This window comes from Mustelus asterias, chromosome 24 (genome assembly GCF_964213995.1).
Source record: "Mustelus asterias chromosome 24, sMusAst1.hap1.1, whole genome shotgun sequence".
In the NCBI taxonomy this organism is placed as follows: domain Eukaryota; kingdom Metazoa; phylum Chordata; class Chondrichthyes; order Carcharhiniformes; family Triakidae; genus Mustelus; species Mustelus asterias.
In genome coordinates, this window is record NC_135824.1 from 31103006 (window position 1) to 31126396 (window position 23391).

The following is a 23391-nucleotide window of genomic DNA, read 5'->3' on the forward strand; positions in this document are numbered from 1 at the left end:
CCCAGAAAATGGCCATTCAGCCCATCATGTCCACATCGGTTGATAAGTAGCCATCCAGCCTAATCCCACTCTCCAGCTCTTGATCCATAGCCATATAAGTTTTGTCATTTCCAAGTGTATGTCTAGGTTATTTTTAAATGTGAGGAGATTTTCTGTCCCTCCCACTCACTCAGGCAGTGAGTTCCAGATCCCCATCACTCTCATGAAAACAGTTCCCCTCAAATCTAATCTAAGCCCCACCCGAAATCGACATTTATTTCCTAGTTTACAGACCCCTTCAACCTCACTACCCAATCTATCTAGACCCCCTCATAACTGGATCCTCTTCAACTAAATCTCCTCTCAGCCTCTTCCGTTCAAAAGAAAACAGCCCTAGCCTGCCCAATCTTCTCTCATACCCATCATTCTCCTGGCCAGGCAACATCCTTCTCTTTAGTGCAATCATCTTTTTTCCGACTAGAAAGGAACAGCTGGATTTGCTGATATCTCAAAAGCGGAGTTGTATTGCGTAACGAGCAGCGTGTTGAAGATGAACTAGATGGGCCTTGCTCTTTATTGTCAACTCCTATGAGTTTATAAAAAATAATCTGCTAATTTCTCTTCCCTATCCATTGACATTGGGGTCAGGATTTGTCCAGGATAGTAACATAGCTGCTATCCTGATCACCTGATATTCAGTTTTATTGACTTAACAGGCCTGAATATTGAGCAGTGCACTTAACAGGGCCGCCAATTAATGGTGCCTGTTTAGTCCTACTGCCCCAAAACAATTTCTATGCCTCTGACTCTTTTCAGTGCTATTTTTCCTTGATTCCTCACCCAAATGGCAAATTTTCATGTGCCAGGTTAGACAGTCAGCGTTAGCAAGGTCCAATTATTGGCTCGTGGTGGGGTTGGGCCAGTGAGGAACCCCTAATGGCCCAGCTCCAATCGTCCAATATCCAGAGCTGCACAACTTGCAGTCAACATCACGGCCTAACGACAAGGAGCAGGAATTCTGGAATTCTCCACAGCACAGAGGCTCTGTGCTCCATTGTAGTGCCCAGCCCAGACCTGAGCGCTTAACTCAGTACAGACTGGTACCTACCGTGTGTGACCAAATTTCAAACTGGCCAAAACATTAATGAATTAAAACCTAGCTCTCAAAAATTCAGATTCACATTATGATTCGGTCTCTCTCACACTCAGGGAATCAAAAGAGTCAGTAAATTGCTCCGGCTATGCATCTCCAGGAATGTTTTTGAAAATGTATTATTTGAGGGGATGTGGGCATTGGTGGCAAAGCCAGCATTTGTTGCCCATCCCTAACTACCTTTGAATTGAGTGAGATCAGAGGCTCGGAATACTGTGGCGAGTAACCCACCTCCTGACTCCCCAAAGCCTGTCCACCATCGACAAGGCACAAGTCAGGAGTGTGATGGAATACTCCCCACTTGCCTGGATGGGTGCAGCTCCAACAACACTCAAGAAGCTTGATGCTATCCAAGACAAAACAGCCCGCTTGATTGGCACCACATCTACAAATGTTCAATCTCTCCACCACCGACGCTCAGTAGCAGCAGTGTGTACTATCTACAAGATGCACTGCAGCAATTCACCAAAGATCCTTAGACAGCACCTTCCAAACCCATGACCACTTCCATCTAGAAGGATAAAGGCAGCAGATACATGGGAACACCACCACCTGCAAGTTCCCCTTCCCTCCTGACTTGGAAATATATCACCGTTCCTTCACACTCGCTGAGTCAACATCCTGGAATTCCCTCCCTAACGGCATTGTGGGTCAACCCACAGCACATGGACTGCAGCGATTCAAGAAGGCAGCTCACCACCACCTTCTCAAGGGCAACTAGGGATGGCCAATAAATGCTGGCCTAGCCAGCGACGCTCATGTCCCACAAATGAATAAAAAAAATTTGAGAGGGCAGTTAAGAGTCAACCACATTACAATGGATCTGGGGTCACATGTAGGCCATGCCAGATCAGACCAGGTAAGATGTCCTTCTCCAAGTGGACATTAATGAGCCAGGTGGATTTTCAATGATAATCAGTGATAGTTGCCATGGTCACCATTACTGATCTATTTAGATTCCAGATTTATTAATTGACCGGAACACCAGCTGCCATGGTGGGATTTGAACCCGTGTCCCCAGAGCATTAGCCTGGGCCTCTGGATTATTAGTCCAGTGACATTACCTATATGCCCGCCACCTTCTCTGATTCAGATCAGAGTCCAGGGTCTGGTTAGAACTCAGCACACACACACACACTAGTAACCCAGAGGAAGAAAATACTTTGTGCTCCAACAGGATCACACAATCATGTAAATATGTTCGAATTCTACCTGCATATACGCAAATGATTTAGAATTGCATTTGCAAAAAGTCCAATGGTCACTTTACGTATTTTAAGCAATGCAGCATTTTACTGAGTGCATTCTAGGGCAGACGTTATTCTTATTTTCGAAGCCCAGTATTTAATCACAGATTAAAGTGTTACATATTTCTTTCAAAACGGACTCAATTGTAGCAGCTGAATTAACCGGAAACAAGTAAAGAAGAATGTGTAAAGATCAGCTGCTGCTTTGAGTCTGTCCCTTCCAGGCAAGGTGTAACGTCTGCACAGCATCCTCCTAATACCGGCTCTCAGCGCAAGCCACATCATTCCAATTTACTCTTATTCACATAAAGAAAACATCATTTCATTATTGACTTCTCTTTGTTTTCCGCTCGGAAGCTCTTGCCTTTCATAAAATTGCTCACTTTCCTCTTCTCAGCTCTTCCTCACCCTTCTGGTCTCTGCACCCATCGACTTAGGCCACCTGGGTTTCCATGACAACCCTTGGTCTTGCAGTAAGTGACTAGGCCGGTAATTCCTATTCCGACATACTTCGCTTTTTCAGAGTCTAGTTCTGTTTAACGCAACTGTGAATGACGAAATGGAGATGTGTCTCACAAGTCGATGATAAAGGAATCATATACCCCAAACACCTAGCACAAGACAAGGGCCCTTAAGGAATAGAGCTAATCTGCAGTTACAGTAAAGCTATTTGTTTTGCTGAGGGAAAAATAAGAATGAGGGGGTATAATCTTAAAATGACAAGTCAGGCCACTTAGGTAGTGAATCAGAAGGTAATGTTTTCACACAAAGAGTGGTCGATAGTTGGAATCCTCTATTGCAGTTAGGGCGGCACGGTGGCACAGTGGTTGGCACGGTGGCACAGTGGTTAGCATTGCTGCCTCACAATGCCAGTGACGACAGATTCAATTCCCGGCTTGGGTCACTGTCTGTGCAGAGTCTGAACGTTCTTCCCCATGTCTGCGTGGGTTTCCTCCAGGTGCTCTGGTTTCCTCCCACAGTCCGAAAGACGTGCTAGTTAGGTGCATTGACCATGCTAAATTCTCCCTCAGTCTAACCGAACAGGCGCCGGAGTGTGACGATTAGGGGATTTTCACAGTAACTTCATTGTAGTGTTGATGTAAGCCTATTTGTGACACTAATCTTTAAATTTGAATTTGGGGACTATGCTGGAATAATGGTAGCTTTCAAGACTGAGAGTAATAGATTTTGATCAGGGAAGTACATCAAGGGATGAATACAGATCAACCATGGACTAATTGAATGGTAGTGCAATAGGCTTGAGGGGCTGAATGGCCTCCCCCCATTGTTATGTGCCTATTGCACAAGTAAGTGCACAAGTTACGGACCTGAATTTTTCAGATGGCTGGGGCTCAACCGGAGTAAGGTAAGGACGACAGATTTCCTTCCCGAAAGGACTTTCGTGAACCAGGTGGGTTTTTCCAACAATCGACAATGGTTTCATGGCCATCAGGGCGGCACGGTAGCACAGTGGTTAGCACTGCTGCTTCACAGCTCCAGGGACCTGGGTTCGATTCCCGGCTTGGGTCACTGTCTGTGTGGAGTTTGCACATTCTCCTCGTGTCTGCGTGGGTTTCCTCCGGGTGCTCCGGTTTCCTCCCACAGTCCAAAGATGTGCAGGTTAGGTTGATTGGCCGTGCTAAAATTGCCCTTAGCGTCCTGGGATGCGTAGGTTAGAGGGATTAGTGGGTAAATATGTAGGGATATGGGGATAGGGCCTGGGTGGGATTGTGGTCGGTGCAGACTCGATGGGCCGAATGGCCTCTTTCTGTGCTGTAGGGTTTCTAAGATTTCTAAGATTAGACTTCTAATTCGAGATTTAAAAAAAATAGAATTCAAATTTCACCATCTGCCGTGGTGGGATTTGAACCCACGTCCCCAGAACATTATACTGAGTCTCTGGATTATTAGTCCAGCGACAATACCACTACTCCACCACCTATCAGGTGATCTATAGATTCCATCGCGTATCATTATTTGAGAGCAGATATATTGCTGTTGCATTATTTATATCGTTTCAGGAAGCTGGTAATGGGCTGGGCTTTTTTTAAAAATGGGAGCAGATCTGTGTTAATGAGAGTTGCTATGGAAACGAAGCAATCAATTGGCAAATTTAACAGCGTCGCTGATTTTCTGGGTAACGCGGATGTAAGTCAGTCACGTGCAAATTCCTGAAGGGAATAAAAAGGCGCAACCCCATCCTTACACCGAATAAGTTCCAGGAAATTCTGGCCTGTTTAGTGGCCATTCCCTGGGACGATGCCCATTATGAAAGGATGGATTGAAGTGAGAGATTTAAAGATCTGTTTCTGGAGCAAAGAAGGTTTGTAAGTGTTCACAATTTTGAAAGATCTTGAAAGGGTAAGTGCTAAGTTCCATTACTTAGTACGTTGCTTGGGTCTGAACTCTGGATGTGAACTGGGAGATATAAAGAGGGAGATCAGTAGAAATGTTTTCACTTCAAGGAGTATTAGAAAATTATCATACGTGACTATTGGCACTTATGAGACAATAAAACACTTGAAGAATAAAAATATCTCAAATCCAGAACATAGAACAGTACAGCACAGAACAGGCCCTTCGGCCCACGATGTTGTGCCGAGATTTATCTGAAACCAAGATCAAGCTATCCCACTCCCTATCATCCTGGTGTGCTCCATGTGCCTATCCAATAACCGCTTAAATGTTCCTAAAGTGTCTGACTCCGCTATCACTGCAGGCAGTCCATGCCACACCCCAACCACTCTCTGTGTAAAGAACCTACCTCTGATATCCTTCCTATATCTCCCACCATGAACCCTATAGTTATGCCCCCTTGTAATAGCTCCATCCACCCGAGGAAATAGTCTTTGAACGTTCACTCTATCTATCCCCTTCATCGTTTTATAAACCTCTATTAAGTCTCCCCTCAGCCTCCTCCGCTCCAGAGAGAACAGCCCTAGCTCCCTCAACCTTTCCTCATAAGACCTACCCTCCAAACCAGGCAGCATCCTGGTAAATCTCCTCTGCACTCTTTCCAGCGCTTCCACATCCTTCTTATAGTGAGGTGACCAGAACTGCACACAATATTCCAAATGTGGTCTCACCAAGGTCCTGTACAGTTGCAGCATAACCCCACGGCGCTTAAACTCCAACTCCAAAGAAATATTAATACAAAAAAAGAAAATGCTGGAAATGCTGAAAATGCTGGATGACCCTTCTCTGACGAAGGGTCATCCAGACTCGAAATGTTGACTGCTCTCTCTCCACAGATGCTGTCAGACCAGCTGAGATTTTCCAGCATTTTGTGTTTTTGTTTCAGATTCCAGCATCCGCAGTATTTTACAGTTAAGATAGATTAGGTGAAGAGGCAAATGGATTTCAATCTAGGCCAAATGATTTGAGAACTTTGGATCTCAAAAAAAAAGTCAAACGGGGAATTTGAACATGGATTTTTGGACTTTCGGGTTAAGGGGAGGCGATGGTCTAGTGGATTGTCGGTAGACTATTATTCCAAAAACTCAGCTGATGTTCTGGGGACCCAAGTTCGAATCCCTCCACGGCAGATGGTGGAATTTGAATTCCACAAAGAAAATCTGGAATTGACAATCTACTGATGACCATGAAACCATTGTCGATTGTCGGAAAAACCCATCTGGTTCACTAATATCTTTCAGGGAAGGAAATCTGTCGTCCTTACCTGGTCTGGCCTACATGTGACTCTAGAGCTACAGCAATGTGGTTGACTCTCAACTATCCCCTGAACAAGGGCAACTAGGGATGTGCTATGGATGGCCAGCCAGTGATGCCCATGTCCCATGAATAAAACAAATTCCAAAAATAAGGTGCCAGACAAAAGTTTAATATGGAAGATGAGGGGTCATGGAGCTGGGTGTGATATATTAGCATGGATACAGGTCTGGTAAATGGAAGGAAGCAAAGAGTAGAAATAAACGGGGACTTTTCAAGTTTTGTGGAATGCTCTAAGATTAGGGCCTCAACTATTTGTAACAATATTAATGACATAGATAAAGACACAGAAAATAATGTACCTAAATTTGCTGATGATACAAAGCTAGGTGGGAGTGTAAGCTGTGAGGAGGAGACAGAATCTGCAATGCTTTTTAAAGGGCATAAATGGTGATGTTCAAAGGGACTTGGGTGTACTCGGACAAGGATCACAGAAAGTTAACATGCAGTCAACAAGTAGGAAGACAACTTATGGCGGGAAACTTCTGTCCATTCATGTTGGTGGGACCTTCCGGTCCTGCCAACGACAAACCCCTACAGCAGAATTCCTGGTGGCATGGGGTGGAGTCAATGGGAAATCCCATTCAAAGGCAGGACTAGAAGATCCCGCCACTGGCTAACGGCAAGCCACCTCCTGCCACTGAGAAACACACCATGGGGAGCACAGAGAATCTCATCCTATCTGTTGAGCTTTATTTAAAAGGGATTGAAGTACAAGATTAAGGAAGTTTTGCTACAATTGAACAGGACTCTGGGAAGACCATACCTGGTGTACTGTGTGGAGTTTTGGATTCAATATACTTGCATTGCGGTACAGCAAAGTTTCTCACCAGAATCATCACTGGAGTGGGGGGGATGATTTGGGGGGGGAGGTTAATGTTGAGCTCATTCACACAAGATTCTGGAGGAACTTGACAGGGTAATAGGCACAGAGGGGTTATTTCTCCAGGTCAGGAATCTAAATCATGGGAGCTACAGTTTTTGGGTCACAAGTAGACTTACATTATCACTGCAATGAAGTTACTGTGAAAATCCCCTAGTCGCCACACTCCGGCGTCTGTTCGGGTACACTGAGGGAGAATTTAGCATGGCCAATGCACCTAACCAGCATGTCTTTCAGACTGTGGGAGGAAACCCACGCAGACACGGTGAGAATGTGCAGACTCCACACAGACAGTCTCCCAAGCCGGGAATCGAACCCGGGTCCCTGGAGCTGTGAGGCAGCAGTGCTAACCACTGTGCCACCATGCCGCCCCATGTGTCTTAGGGTCAGAAGCTACAATCTTCAGGTCAGGAGTCAAACATTAGAACTGAAATAAGGAGAAATTTCTTCACTCTGGAATTCTCCACTCCAATAGGTGCTCATCGTTGAATATATTTAACGCTGAGATAAATGGGCTTTTGGTCTCTCAACAAATCCAGGGATATGAGAAGCGGATGAGCAAGTGCGTGGGTACACAGAGCATGAAAATATCATGAAAAGGTTCAGAAAATAATCAAAAAGGCTAATAGAATGCTGGCCTTTATATCGAGAGGATTAAAATTTCAGCGGATAGAAGTTATACAAAGCCCTGGTTAGATCACACTTACAGTACAGCGAGCAGTTCTGGGTATCAGACCCGAGGGAAGAAATATTGGTTTTGGAGAGAGTGCAGAATGATAGCGAAACTCCAAATGTTAAATTAAGATTGTATTCCCTGGGTGATTTGATTGGTGTTTTTAAGATATTAAGGGGAACAGTTTGGTATATATGAGAGAAATTATTTCTGCTGGTTGGTGAGTCAAGGCCTAGGGAACAAGACTAAAAATTGGAGCCAAACCTTTCAGGAATGAAATGAGCAAAATGCCAACATATCAAGGGTGGAATTCTTCTACATAGACCATCACCACTATATTAGTTGTCAATTTTGGTAAGCAAAGGTGTTAAAGGTGTTAAAGATATTAGGGAGAGGCAATGGCCTAATGGTATTATCGCTAGACTATTAATTCAGAAACTCAGCTAATATTCTGGGGACCTGGGTTCGAATCCCGCCACGGCAGATAATGGAATTTGAATTCAATGAGAAATATCTGGAATTAAGAATCTACTGATGAAAATGAGACCATTGTTGATTGTTGGAAAAACCCATCTGGTTCACTAATGTTCTTTAGGGAAGGAAATCTGCCGTTCTTACCTGGTCTCACCTACGTGTGACTCAAGAGCCACAGCAATGTGGTTGACTCTCAACTGCCCTCCAAGGGCAACTAGGGATGGGCAATAAATGCTGGCCAGCCAGTGATGCCCATGTCCCACGAATGAATAAAAAAAAGAATTAAGGAATATGGAGGCCTTGTGACGCAGTGGGTAGCATCTCTGACTCTGAGCTAAAAGCTCCGGGTTCAAATCCCACGCCAGGACTTGATAGCTAAGAAAGGTGCGTTCATAACGTGGCCAAACAGGTTGAGTGTGTCAACCTGCAACCCCTTCCAAAGACACCAATGTTGGTAAGAGCAGGGAGAGACTCCTGTTCAGCCATGCTTGATGTGGAGTGGTTGTCCTCAAGCTATAAGCCCCTGGTGACAGACTAGCAACCTGTCCTGGGAATTACTAGGAAACAGATGAAAGTCTGCCATACTAGGTGCGGGAAGAGAATTGGAATGAAGGGATATGGGGCAAAGACATGGAATTAGGTCACAGATTAGCCATGATCTCATTGAATAACAGAACAGATTGGGGGGGGCAGGGGCTGATGGTTCATTTATGTTCCTATGAACAGAGTTAGTGCCAGTAGCTGCAATGGGAGTGTTAGCACAGGTACAATGGGTCGCAATGCCTTCCTTACAGAACTTACAGGAATTAAATATGGAAAATGATTTAATGGAAGAAGGGACTCCATTTAAAAAAAAAACACATGGATAATTAACAATCCATTTAATTCTCCCCACAACAGAAACTCTATGTAGTTCCACAAATTCCACTAAAACATTCATTATTAAAATGATACAGCTGCCTCTGCTCTGGAATGTTACACCTCCTCAGGCAGCTGAAAATTATAGTGACAAACCTTTCCAGCCAGTTACCCCCACCCCCCCCCCCCCCCCCTCCACCCACCCAACACACAGGGTTCAAACTTACAGACCCTGCTTGTGTGGCCCGATTATATCACCCTCAAGCAAACAACAGTTTAAATCGTCAGCTGTGGCTAAGAAACCTTGAAGATAAGCGCGCAGCAGCTGAAAGCTCCACGCCGACCCAAGAGGCGAATAAATCCCGTCGATTATAACAGCAATACACCGCTGGGTTAAAAACTCCAACAAAAGATTTTTTTTTTAAAAACTTCATCACTGACAAATTTAAAAACCGCTTCCAATAACTTGAGCCTGGTTTGCCAACTTCAAAGTTAATCCCTAAACTGTGCAGTTTACAACACTGAGAATTCATTCCTAATTCCAGAATTCAATGATAAATTAGGCAGAGCATTTAATCACAGATGTAAAGGTTTGTAGAAAGCATTCAGTGATTAAGAGTGTAATCAAGTTAAGTTTGTCGCTATAACAACAGGCACAGACAAGAAACTTCCAACATTTCCTGAAAAGTTAGCTTGGACAGCATAGCATAAATGTGAGTTCTCTCCCCCCCCACTCACTTGCACACGAATATACTACCAGACAAAGTGAGCTTTACCTATTCGTGCTAACTTACCAATTTAGCAAGACATATCCACATGTAGATCCTCTCCCTGACTAGGTTTCACTGAACAGCAACGGTCCTGACTTTTAACAGCGCCCCACATGCTATTCAATAGTCTAAAGTCTCAGATAAAATGCATGCTTTACAAACTGATAGAGAATCAGATGGGCATGGAGTCAAACTCTTGAGTGTTTTTACTACCGACCGACTGGCCAATCTCAAAAGAACACTGCGGAACATAACAAGAACAGCTTGCCTTGAAAGAGAGACAAAAAAATAATCTCGCTTCCTAAGTAATTGATCCAAAGCAGTTGTTATTTCATATTGCTTTTGCGTCAAAGGTTACAAACCAGAGGACACTATTGATGACACTGTATTGAATGACAGGGACTAGTTCCGCTCAGAGGAAGATTTTTCCAGTTGCTACTCTGGAGATTGAACGCATAACAGACACTTGGCAGAGAAGACGCTCGGGGAAAGCTTGTAGATCTTCTAACAAACCATAAGACCACTTCTGAACAGGCTCTTTACAGCCTCTTCAAACACAAGCAATTTCCTCTGGCGCATGGGAAGCTGATGGCTGCATTAAGAGGAGAGTCTTACCAAATACATGATTATCAACCTTCAAGCTTATTCAAAACACAACAGTCACCAGCAACCAAGTCCAGATGTAAAGCTTGATTCTCACTGCATACTTACATCATTTACAAATCTCTTTGTTTTCTTGGCGAAAGGTAAAACAGATACCAGGGAGTCAGCAGTCAGGATTCACAAATTGCTGCAATTTCTTGTGCTGCTTTTAGAATAAATCCCCCAAAGGACTGAGTCAATAGAGATAAAAGGCCTTCCATAAAACGCAACTGATGGAATGTTTACCATAGACGCAGTGTATAGAAGAAGGTTGAAGTATTTGCTTAATCTTTGTAATCGCAGCCAAAGAACACGCCCTAGCAAAATGAAGGCTTTTAACTTTAATTGTTGCAACAAAACTCAAGAAAGAAACCAGCAGAGTTGTTTGCTTTATGTACAGGCTCTGAGTGCCCACACCAACTCATAATCCTACTTCAAAGTCTCTTTAAGTGGCACAAAGAATTTTGCCCACCAATTTCAATCTTGACAATTTTTCCCCCCCCTCATCCTCCAGAGTGGATGCCAACGGCACTCCGAAACTTTGTCCAAGTGATCATTATTCCTTTTAGAGTTAAAGTTTTAAAGTTTGTTTGTTAGCGTCACAAGTAGGCTTACATTAACACTGCAATGAAGTTAGTGTGAAAAGCCTCTAGTCGCCACACTCTGGCGCCTGTTCGGGTGCATTGAGGGAGAATTTAGCATGGCCAATGCACCTAACCAGCACGTCTTTCAGACTGCAGGAGGAAGCTGGAGCACCCGGAGGAAACCCACACAGACACGGGGAGAACGTGCAGACTCTGCACAGACAGTGCCCAAGCCGGGAATCGAACTCGGGTCTCTGGCGTTGTGAGGCACAGTGCTAACCACTATGCCACCGTGCCGCCCATTTTAGAGGAGTGAGTGGTTAATTCAACTGTGAGGGTGGGCAAAGCTGAGACCCCCAGTCTGCTCTCTCTCCAGAGATTGTAATAGGGTTTCCTCCTTGATTTTTCTCCTCCATAGATGGCACAGAAGGAGGCCATTCAGCCCATAGAGTTCATGCTAGCTCTCAATAGGGATCTCCATTCCCATTCAGTCCCATTCCACCTCCCTATCTGCAAGTTATCTCCCTCACATACCCACCCAATTATCTTTCAATTATCTGGTTGTGGTCATGATCATAGTGGGTGGCACGGTGGCAATGCTGCCTCACAGCGCCAGGGTCCCGGGTTTGATTCCCGGCTTGGGTTACTGACTGTGTGGAGTTTACACGTTCTACCCATGTCTGCGTGGGTTTCCTCCGGGTGCTCCGGTTTCCTCTCACATTCCAAAGACGTGTGGATTTGGTGGATTGGCCATGCTAAATTGACCCTTAGTCTCAGGGGGACTAGCTAGGGTAAGTGCATGGAGTTATGGGAATAGGGCTTGGGTGGGATTGTGGTCGGTACAGACTCGATGGGCTGAATGGCGTCCTTCTGCACTTTATGATTCTATGATCTGAGTTGGTTGTTACTAAGGGGGAATGGCGATTGTTATTGAGGGGGAGAAGGTGGGTTATTATTGAGGGGCGAATTAAAGTGTAGAAAGGGGACTTTATTACTGAGGTGAAAGGGTGATTATGATTTAGCTGGGAGATTTGTTACTAAAGGGGAGAGTTATCACTGGAGAAGCAGATTATTACTAAGGGGAGATAGAGGTTATCACTTGAGGGGAGAGAAGGTAATTACTGAGGGGAAAGTGGGATTGTTACTATGTGGGGATTATTATTGATTGATGTGAGTTACGACTGAGGGGAGAAAGAGGGTAATTACTGAATGGAAAAGGGGTTGTGGGGGTCTGGAATTCGTTGCCCGAGTTGGTGGTGGAGGCAAAGACGCTAAACTCTTTAAAAAAGTACCTGGATCTGCACCTTAAACTGTAAAATGGGTCAGGTGCAGGAAGGTGGGATTAGAAGGGCATCTGGATATCACTGGGTTGGATGGGTCAAATGGTCTCCTTCTGTGCTGTAATTTTTCTATGGTTCCCATGGTTCTCTCTCTGCTTCTAACCCTCTCTCAGGCAGCGAGTTCCAAGTCATCACAACCCGCTGTGTAAAACGTTGCTCCTCATATCCCTCCCGTATCTCTTCCCTGGAAGCTGTATTGCCGAGTCCTTGTCTGATCAGATAATGGGAACAACGCTTTCTTTGATTCCTTTATCTAAACATGTCATAAACTTGTACTCCAATCTCAGATCTCTCCTCAACTTCCAAAGAGGAACAGGGCCAGATTCTCCATCTTGTCTGAGGACTGGAATTGTTGCCTTATGGACCTCTACAGCTCAAAACACACCATGGACAAAGAGACATTGCTTATTCATTGGAAAAACACCTCACAGGCTATCCATGAAACTGAAGCTCGAGTGTGAACAGCAGTGACCTTTCTGCCAATTTACCATTCAACAAATATTTGATTCTGAATTGTTACCACGATCTTTAAAATGCCTAATATTTCATTCTACTCATATTCGCCCTAATTTCACAGCCCATTAAACTTTGTCAGCAGTCTCCAGTGAAGAAGCACCTTGGGGCTGACAGACCTGCTGAACATTCACGGACACCAAAGGTAGAATTCTTGCCCACCATAGGTGGATGGACAGGTGGAAGAGAGTATGTCCGGGCTGTATGGGGTCCTTGATTATGCTGGCTGCTTTTTCTAAAGCAGCGGGAAATGTAGACAGTGTCAATGGATGGGAGGCTGGTTTGCTAACACATCTGTGAGGTTTGAGTCTCAAAAGTAACTTGTTCATATCCAGTCCCAACGTAGCTCAATCTTCGCATTCTCACATCGCCAATCTTGGTTCAAGTTGAGAAAATTATGTTGGCTGACCTGCGCGTATGTAACTGAAGGAGTGCTGCACTATCACCAGGGCTGCCCATCAAATGGGATGTTAAAACAGTTACGGCCTGCCCGTCACTTTCATTCAAGTTAAATGGTAAAATTCCCATGGCGTTGGTCGAAGTTACTCGAAGGAAAATTCAGCTAAGATGAACAAACGATAGTTTAACTGGTCATTTGTCTGAACACACTCACACTGGTGAACACCCATTACACCCCCACCTCCCTTCATGATACCAATCACACGTTATCTCTCTCCCTGTCACAACCCCACTTGTTCTACCTTTTCATCTACCAGCACTATCAAGTGGCACTTACTGAGCAATAACCTGCTATCTGATGCTCAGTTTGGGTTCTGCCAGGGCCACTCAGCTCCTGACCTCATTACAGCCTTGATCCAAACGTGGACAAAAGAGCTGAACTCCAGGGATGAGGTGAGAGTGACAGCCCTTGATATCAAGGCAGTATTTGGGCAAGCGTGGCATCAAGGAGCCCGATCGAAACTGGGGACAATAGGAATCAGGGGGAAAATACTCCAGTGGTTGGAGTCATACTTGGCATAAAGGAAGATGGTTGTGGTTGTTGGAGGTCAGTCTCCTCAGTTCCAGGACATCGCTGCAAGACTCCCTCGGGGTAGTGACTTAGGCTTAATCATCTTCAGCTGCTTCATCAATGACCTTCCTTCCATCATAATGTGAGAAGTGAGGAGATTCACTGATGATTACACAATATTCAGCACCATTCACAACTTCAGTCCATGATTAGCCAGTCCACATCCAAATGCATGGACAATTTCGAGGCTTGGGCTATCAAATGGCAAGTAACATTTGTCCCACCCAAGTGACAGGTAATGACCATCTCCAACAAATGGGAATCTAACAATCGCCTGTTGATATTCAATGGCATTACTATCACTGAATCCCCCAATCTCAACATTATATATCAATATAAATGCTGTGGCTACAAGAGCAGGTCAGAGGTTTCTCCCTGAAAAGACGGAGAATGAGGGGAGATCTAATAGAGGTGTACAAGATTATGAAGGGGATAGATAGGGTGAACGGTGGGAAGCTTTTTCCCAGATCAGAAGTGACGTTCACGAGGGGTCACGGGCTCAAGGTGAGAGGGGCGAAGTATAACTCAGATATTAGAGGGATGTTTTTACACAGAGGGTGGTGGGGGCCTGGAATTCGCTGCCAAGTAGGGTGGTGGAGGCAGGCACGCTGACATCGTTTAAGACTTACCTGGATAGTCACACGAGCAGCCTGGGAATGGAGGGATACAAACGATTGGTCTAGTTGGACCAAGGAGGGGCACAGGCTTGGAGGGCCGAAGGGCCTGTTTCCTGTGCTGTACTGTTCTTTGTTCTTTGTTTGGAATCCAACGGCGAGAGACTCACCTCCTGACTCCTCAAAGCCTGTCCACACGGCACAAGTCAGGAATGTGATGGAATACTCTCCATTTGCCTGGATGAGTGCAGCCCCAACAAGACACAAGAAGCTCACCACCATTCAGGGCAAGGCAGCCCGTCTGATTGCTACTCCATCCACAAACATTCACTCTCTCCACCACCGACGCATAGTGAGCAGTGTGTGCCATCTACAAGGTGCACAGCAGGAGCTCACCAAGACCCCTGATACAGCACTTTGCAAACCTGTGACCTCTACCACCTAGAAGAACAAGAGCAGCTGATGGGAATATTACCACCTGGAGGAAGATCCATTCAAAGCCATGCACCACCCTGACTTGGAAATATATTGCCTGCCACTCCCCCACTGTCACTGGGTCAAAACCCTGGACAAAAGGCGGCACGGTAGCACAGTGGTTAGCACTGCTGCTTCACAGCTCCAGAGACCTGGGTTCAATTCCCGGCTTGGTTCACTGTCTGTGTGGAGTCTGCACGTTCTCCCCGTGTCTGCGTGGGTTTCCTCCGGGTGCTCCGGTTTCCTCCCACAATCCAAAGATGTGCAGGCTAGGTTGATTGGCCATGCTAAATTGACCCTAGTTTCAGTGGGGGGGATTAGCAGGGTAAATATGCAGGTTTACAGGGATAGGGTGGGATTGTTGTCAGTGCAGGCTCGGTGGGTCGAATGGCCTCCTCCTGTACTGGAGAGGTTCTCTGGTAAGGCGGCTCACCTCCACCTCCTCAAGGGCAATTAGGGATGGGCAACAAATGCTGATTTATCCAGCGACGCCCACGTCCTTTGAAATTTAAAAAAAATCTGTTTGATTTCCCCATCCTATTATTGACTTTGATGCAAGGAAAAATGGGGTGGGTCACGGGAGAGTCATTGAGTCACTAGCCTCATGTCCACAGTGAAAATGACACCCTTGAACGAAATTCCAAGATATTACTCAATCAGAGCAGAGATTTAAAATGTGAAAAGTGCAGATTTCTGTACGATTAAAGGCAGCGGGGGACGGGGGCAGATGTCTCCTGCGTTTCCAGCAGTTTGTTAGCTGCATTGTTTTTAATTCCGCCAAATTCCTTAAATGTTTGCAATAGGCTTTTGCGTGCAATCTGTGTTTTGAAAAGCAGAGCAAGACAGTCGCAACAAAATGTTCTTTCAATGATTTTTGCTTCCAGATTTTATTGAAGAAGTCAAAACTGAGCGGTTTTGCTTCTGACATCCAAACATTACCCTACTGCTGGACCGGAAAACGCACCAACTTTCCAGAACAAAGTTGCCATGGCTCTTAGGGTCCGCAGGGTCCCCCCCCCGCAGTCGCACAGTCCATTGGCATGTGTTTTGGAATTACGCACAGTGATTAGTTTATACATAGAATCTGGTGCCAATCTCATGAGTACAAAACAAAAATTTTGTTTTCAATCATAGGAACCAATGAAGTGGTTGTGTGAGAAGTCAGAAGAACACAGTGAGAGTTTTAATAACACCAGGTTAAAGTCCAACAGGTTTATTTGGTAGCAAATGCCATTAGCTTTCGGAGCGCTGCTCCTTCATCAGATGGAGTGGAAATCTGCTCTCAAACAGGGCACAGAGACACAAAATCAAGTTACAGAATACTGATTAGAATGCGAATCTTTACAGCTAATCAGGTCTTAAAGATACAGACAATGTGAGTGGAGGGAGCATTAGGCACAGGTTAAAGAGATGTGTATTGTCTCCAGACAGGACAGCCAGTGAGATTCTGCAAGTCTAGGAGGCAAGCTGTGGGGGTTACTGATAGTGTGACATGAACCCAAGGTCCCGGTTTATGCCGTCCTCATGTGTGCAGACGCTACGACAATGGATGAATGAACACCGCTTGACAATCACCAGGCAAGACTGTTCTCTTCCTGTGGGGGAGCACTTCAGCAGTCATGGGCATTCGGCCTCTGATCTTCGGGTAAACGTTCTCCAAGGCGGCCTTCACGACACACGATAGCGCAGAGTCGCTGAGCAGAGACTGATAGCCAAGTTCCGCACACATGAGGACGGCCTAAACCGGGATCTTGGGTTTATGTCACACTATCAGTAACCCCCACAGCTTGCCTCCTGGACTTGCAGAATCTCACTGGCTGTCCTGTCGGGAGACAATACACATCTCTTTAACCTGTGCTTAATGCTCCCTCCACTCACATTGTCTGTATCTTTAAGACCTGATTAGCTGTAAAGATTCGCATTCGAATCAGTATTCTGTAACTTGATTTTATGTCTCTGTGCCCTGTTCGAGAGCAGATATCCACTCCATCTGACGAAGGAGCAGCGCTCCGAAAGCTAATGGCATTTGCTACCAAATAAACCTGTTGGACTTTAACCTGGTGTTGTTAAAACTCTTACTGTGTTTACCCCAGTCCAACGCTGGCATCTCCACATCAAGCCAGAAGAAGCCATAGCAAGTGCTCTTCCTGATTTTGCTAAGACTATGCCCCTGCTAGTGGGTTCAATGGTAGGCGGGCAAGGGGCAGGAGGACGGCCGGAGCCCCAGAAATCGGTTTTACACCAGCATTTCCCCACAGGATCCATCATTGGGTCTGCCGTGGCAAACCGGGAAGCCTGCTGGAGGCCGGCTTGAAACTGATTTGCATCCAGCCAATGGAATGCAGATGAAAGCCCACCCTCCCCCAACCCCACCCCATGCCCAATTCAATGCAACACCAACAGGAAAGAACGCTGATGTAAAACACACCAGGGACAATGTGGTGTACAGATGTCTGGACTCACTTGAACATTGCCTGGGGCTATGTCCAGACTTTGGGTTGGAAACCACTAGCAACCCTAGACCCCGGAACACCACAGCAGTGGGTGGGGGTGCGGGGATGGGGGGGGGTTGAAGGGTGAGAACTTGCAAGTAGACTTTCCAGATTGGGTGACCGAGAAGAGATCCAGCTTCCAGTCTCAGATTGTTCCTGGAGTTCCACCTACTTTCTCAGATGGTCCATCATTTACTGGTGATCCATCTTCTTTCCTCAATGATGTCAGTGATGTCAGTGATGTTAGGCCTATTTTCAATATGGCGTCCGGATACAACGGGGGACAAGGTGCCATCAGCCATGCTCTGTCACAGGGCAAACTCCTCCCCTGCCCGTTGCATAACTAATGAGGTCAGGGCTGGAAGATTTGCCATCTTGGTCTCCACAGTGGGAAACATTCCACATTCCCATCCCACGATTAGTCCCACGATGGGAGAATTCCGCACTAGATCTTGGGCTTCCACAATTAGTAAAAATTCACATGACATTGTTTTGTTTGGTTCAGTAATGACAAAAGCTCGGGTCACTGTTTGTGCGGAGTCTCCACACTCTCCCCGTGTCTGCGTGGGTTTCCTCCGGGTGCTCCAGTTTCCTCCCACATTCGAAAGGCATGCTGGTTAGGTACATTGGCCATGTTAAATTCCCCCTCAGTGTACCCGAACAGGCTCCGGAGTGTGGTGACTCGGGGATTTTCACAGTAACTTCATCGCAGTGTTAATGTAAGCCTACTTATGACATTAATAAATAAACTTAAAACTTAAAGTTTAAAGTAACATGTTGTTATGTATTGAAAGTGGTTGCATCTCTTCTGGTATAATGTCACTGACAGGTAGTGATGCAAGGAGAGAGATTCATGGGCTTTTGTGGATCTTCCATCTTAGTCCTGGAACAAGCAACATATTCTTAATAAACCTGCCTCCTAATTTACTACAACCCATGAGTGTGGCACCTCATTACTCTTCTTCTTTGTGTTGGCTACCAGTTGATAGGTGACACATAGAATCATAGAATCCCTACAGTGCAGAAGGAGGCCATTCAGCCCATTGAGTCTGCACCGACAACAATCCCACCTAGGCCCCTATCCCTGCATATTTACCCCGCTAATCCCTATAACCTATGAATCCCGGGTCACTAAGGGGCAATTGAACATGGCCAATAGACCTAACCTGCACATCTTTGGACTGTGGGAGGAAACTGGAGTACCCGGAGGAAACCCATGCAGACACAGGGAGAACATGCAAACTCCACATAGACAGTGACCCAAGCCGGGAATCGAACCCAGGTCCCTGGAGCTGTGAGGCAACAGTGCTAACCACTGTGCCACCCAAGTATGCAGTGAATATGTTATCCCTTTTAAAATCCTGCTGCCTCCTATGATCAGGCAAATATGGTAACGCATCAGGACAAGTCGGTATATTAATGCTGCTTTAACACCTCTCGAGCTGCTAAGTAGCTTCTCAGTCAATATAACTAATGGAATGTTTAATAGATCAGTTGTCGAATGTGTAACACTTCACAACAAAAATGCCGCAAAGGCTTGTGCGTGGTAAGAATTCCTCTAGAACCACAAAACATGCTGGATTGTAAATAATTCACAGGGAGAATAGAAATGGAATTCTGCTCAATAACAATGTGAGAGTACTTGGGAGTTATGGCACCTTTCATGCTGAAATAATTCAAAGCCCTTCACACTATGAATTACTTTTGAAGTATTGTGTCTGCGATGCAGGAGAATGTGGCAGCCATTTTGGATCAGCCATGTCCCATAAATCAACCTGGAGATGAATGCGCATTCGTATTGTTTCTTGTGCGCGCTGGCTGAGGAGGAGGAGGTGGTCAGGGTGCCAAACGAAGCTCCCTATTCGACAAATCATGCCATGGAACCTTTGAGGTCAGCTGAATCTGCAGGAAGGTATCTAAAGAGCCACACCATTGTGACGCAGTGGTCCTAGGATGCTAGGTACTTCTGATCTACAGGCAAGAGTGTTACAACTGAGCCATGCAGGCACTACAGGGAAATGCTTGAGCATGAAGTGTAATTCATTCACTTTAGAATCATGGAATCCCTGCAGTATACAAAGAGGCCATTCAGCCCATCAAGCCTGCACTGACAACAATCCTACCCACGCCCTATCCCCATAACCCCGCATATTTACCCTGCTAATCCCACTGACACTAAGGGTCAATTTAGGGGGTTTTAGTTCAGACGGGCAGCATAGTCGGGGCAGGCTTGGAGGGCCAAAGGGCCTGTTCCTGTGCTGTAATGTTCTTTGTTCAATCAAAACAGTCTCAACAAATAGAAACATAGAAACCCTACAGTGCAGAAGGAGGCCATTCGGCCCATCGAGTCTGCACCGACCACAATCCCACCCAGGCCCTACCCCCACATATTTTACCCGCTAATCCCTCTAACCTACGCATCCCAGGATTCTAAGGGACAATTTTTAACCTGGCCAATCAACCTAACCCGCACATCTTTGGACTGTGGGAGGAAACCGGAGCACCCGGAGGAAACCCACACAGACATGAGGAGAATGTGCAAACTCCACACAGACAGTGACCCGAGCCGGGAATCGAACCCGGGACCCTGGAGCTGTGAAGCAGCAGTGCTAACCACTGTGCTACCGTGCCGCCAAATGTGGTGTCATTACGGTACAGTGGTTCGCACTGCTGCCTCACAGCACCAGGGACCCAGGTTCAATTCCAGGGTAACAGTCTGTGTGGAGTTTGCACGTTCTCCCCCGTGACTGCGTGGGTTTCCTCCGGGTGCTCCAGTTTCCCCCCACAGTCCAAAGATGTGCGGGTTAAGTTGATTGGCCATGCTAAGTTGACCCTCAGTGTCAGCAGGACTAGCAGGGTAAATGTGTGTGGTTACGGGGATAGGGCATGGGTGGGATTGTTGTCGGTGCAGGCTCGATGGGCCAAATGGCCTCCTTCTGCACTGTAGAGATTCTATGAAAACCTGAATATTATTATAGTGGATCAGTGTGCACTTTTTCATCAGAATCATTTTAGTTCCAGTGGTAACGCATCCGCAATAAATCAGATAATCGTTAAAAAGATGGGCAGGTCTTGATCATGTTTAATGAAGGCAATAGGCCAAATAATCTTGGAATCACTCCATAGAATACTACTCCCAGGATTAACTTTACTCCAGTGATTTTTGTTCTTACATTCTAACAGTTGGATGCATTTCAACCAGGCAAAACCTGGCAATACGCAATCTGTCATCACCAGCCAAGTGCAAACCATCAGTTCAAAGATTCAATTCGCGTGATAAAAATCCTGCATGTACCTGAACTGAGCAGTTAACAAAATCAGCAGCAATTATTGCCATCTGAAACTGGAAGCATTACTGGCAGCCGATGAAATGTTTGGAGTTTGTTCTGCTTTTCCTGAATTCACAGAAAGCTAACAAGAGTGGCTGAGGTGATCAAAGGATGAACATCTGCAAACCGGTTGCACTGGCTGCTTTGCGAGGTTTGGCGGATTCTCGGAATCCTTCCTGCCACCAGAGTCGGCGTATACTCAGGGTTCACCTCGAGTCTACATCAGCCCCATCTCATCCCCACATTATTCTGAGCAAAGCTACTCCTGATTAGTCTGTAATAAAGTCTTTGAAAATGAAACTCAGTGATTCGATTACTGCTTGTAAAAAAAAAATGCAGCAACAGTACGCTGGCACAGTGGTTAACACCGCTGCCTCACAGTGCCAGGGACCCAGGTTCAATTCTCGGGAAACTATCTTTGTGGAGTTTGCACGTTCTCTCCTTGTCTGCGTGGGTTTCCTCCGGGTGCTCTGGTTTTCTCCCACAGTCCAAAGACGTGCGGGTTAGGTTGATTGGCCATGCTAAATTAACCTAGTGTCAGGGATATTAACAGGGTAAATGTGAGGAGTTACAGGAATAGGGTCTGGGTAGAATTGTGGGCAATGCAGACTTGATGGGCCAAATGGCCTCCTTCTGTACTGTAGGGATTCTATGAACAGTAAAATGTGGTTTCACAACTGAATAAGAATATGGATCTCTGCTGTTGTGACAGTCAAAAGGGAAATTTTCAATTTGTTAGGGTTTGTCTTCCATGGGTTTTATTTCTTCAAAGGGGAGGTGATGGCCTAGTGGTATTATCATTAGACTATTAATCCAGAAACTCAGCTAATGTTCTGGGGACCTGGGTTCGAATCCCGCCACAGCAGATGGTGGAATTTAAATTCAATACAAAATATCTGGAATTAAGCATCTACTGATGACCGTGAAATCAATGTTGATTGTCAATAAAACCCATCTGGTTTACTAATGTTGCTGAGGGAAGGAAATCTACCGTCCTTATCTGGTCTGGCCTACATGTGACTCCAGATATATTTCTAATAAAAAAAGATATGATATGGAGATGCTGGCGTTGGGCACAGTAAGAAGTCTCACAACACGAGGTTAAAGTCCAACAGGTTTATTTGGATTCACTCACCTGAGGAAGGAGCAGCGCTCCGAAAGCTCGTGATTCCAAAAAAACCTGTTGGACTTTTGCCTGGTGTTGTGAGACTTTTTACGAATAAAAAAAAGGGATAAGGGGATATGGGGAACAGGGAGGGAGGTGGATTTGAGACCAGGGAGAGATCAGCCATGATCTGATTGAATGGTGGAGCAGGCTCGAAGGGTTGAATTTGCCTACTTCTGCTCCTAATTCCTATGTTACTATGACCATAGTTGGGACAAAGGTGCTTCTGAACGCAACTCAGGGGCTGAATCAATTTAGTTAGAAAGGCGGTGGGCCTGATTTTACCAATTGCGATTTTGGGCGCGAAATCGCAGTAAAGTTGGGCGTTGGGCTGATACCACGATCTGCACCCGAATCCGAGCAGATCGCGGCTTTACCAATACCCAATTCGGGCACGGGTCTGGCCCGTGCCCGAATCGGGCGGCCCGACGATTTAAATGCATTTGCATGCATTTAAATCGACTTAATGAACAGCGCGCTCAACTCTACCGCCAAATCCCACTTTACCGTCTTCTGGCCCGATCCGCGTCCGCGCTGTAACCGGCCTGCAAAATGAAAGTCTGAAGTCGCCGCTGCAGCCTCCGAAGAGCGGTCATCCTCTGGTCGGGGCGGGAGGGGGGTGGGAGGAGGAGAGGGGACGGGACATCTCATCCCCTGTTGGGCGAGGGGGAGTGGGAGGGGAGGAGATGTGACCGATCATCCCCTGGGGCGGGGGGGGGGGGGGGGTGCGTGGAGGAGAGGGGGTGTGATGTATCATCCCCTGGGGGGGGTGCTGGGGGAGGAGGAGAGGGAGTGTGATGCATCATCCCCTGGGAGGCCAGGGGCGGGGGGTGGGGGGGTGGAGTGGAGAGGGGGTGTGATGTATCATCCCCTGGGGGGGGTGCTGGGGGAGGAGGAGAGGGAGTGTGATGCATCATCCCCTGGGAGGCCGGGGGCGGGGGGGGGGGGAGGGGCGGGTGTGAGTGGGGCGTGGGGGGGTGGAGAGGAGAGGGGGTGTGACGTCTCATCCTCTGGTCGGGGGGGTTCTGCTGCCTGTCTGCGGCCGATCCCTCCTGGCACCATCACTCGTACACTACCAGCCACAGATTACTCTTCCCTGCAGGTGCGAGAGAGCGGGAGAGATGGCTGTGGCTGGCAGTGTACCAGTGATGGTGCCAGGAGGGATCGGCCGCGGACAGGCAGCGGAAACTTCCCAACCAGAGGATGATACGTTACACCCCCTGTCCTCCCCCCCCAGCCCCTCCCCAGGGGATGATCGGTCACACCCCCACTCCTCCACCCTCTCCACCCCCCCCACCCCCCACCCCCCACAAGAGGATGAACGTCAGAGAGCCGCTCTCTCTGCGTTTTTTTTCGCGCCCGGGCGCGCGCTGTCAGATTTTTTTCAAACTGCACATGCGCGGTTCAGAGCTCCGATCGGTCCGCCAGCGCTAAGCCCCACA

General features: G+C 46.6%; 1 protein-coding gene across 10 annotated transcripts in view; it reads right to left on the reverse strand.

Moving 5' to 3' along the window:
• The window catches only part of sema4ba (sema domain, immunoglobulin domain (Ig), transmembrane domain (TM) and short cytoplasmic domain, (semaphorin) 4Ba), a 401715-nt gene that overhangs the window by 161070 nt on the left and 217254 nt on the right, over window positions 1-23391 (reverse strand). The window contains exon 1 of one of the 10 annotated variants that reach the window (XM_078241531.1): window positions 10478-10561. The exons of 7 other annotated variants lie outside the window; for them this stretch is intronic. The gene's annotated coding sequence lies outside the window, so the exon portion shown is untranslated. Of the gene's footprint in view, window positions 1-9790; window positions 9914-10477; window positions 10562-23391 lie in introns of those variants that run through there. 2 more of the 10 variants (XM_078241529.1, XM_078241530.1) reach the window with 2 other exon arrangements.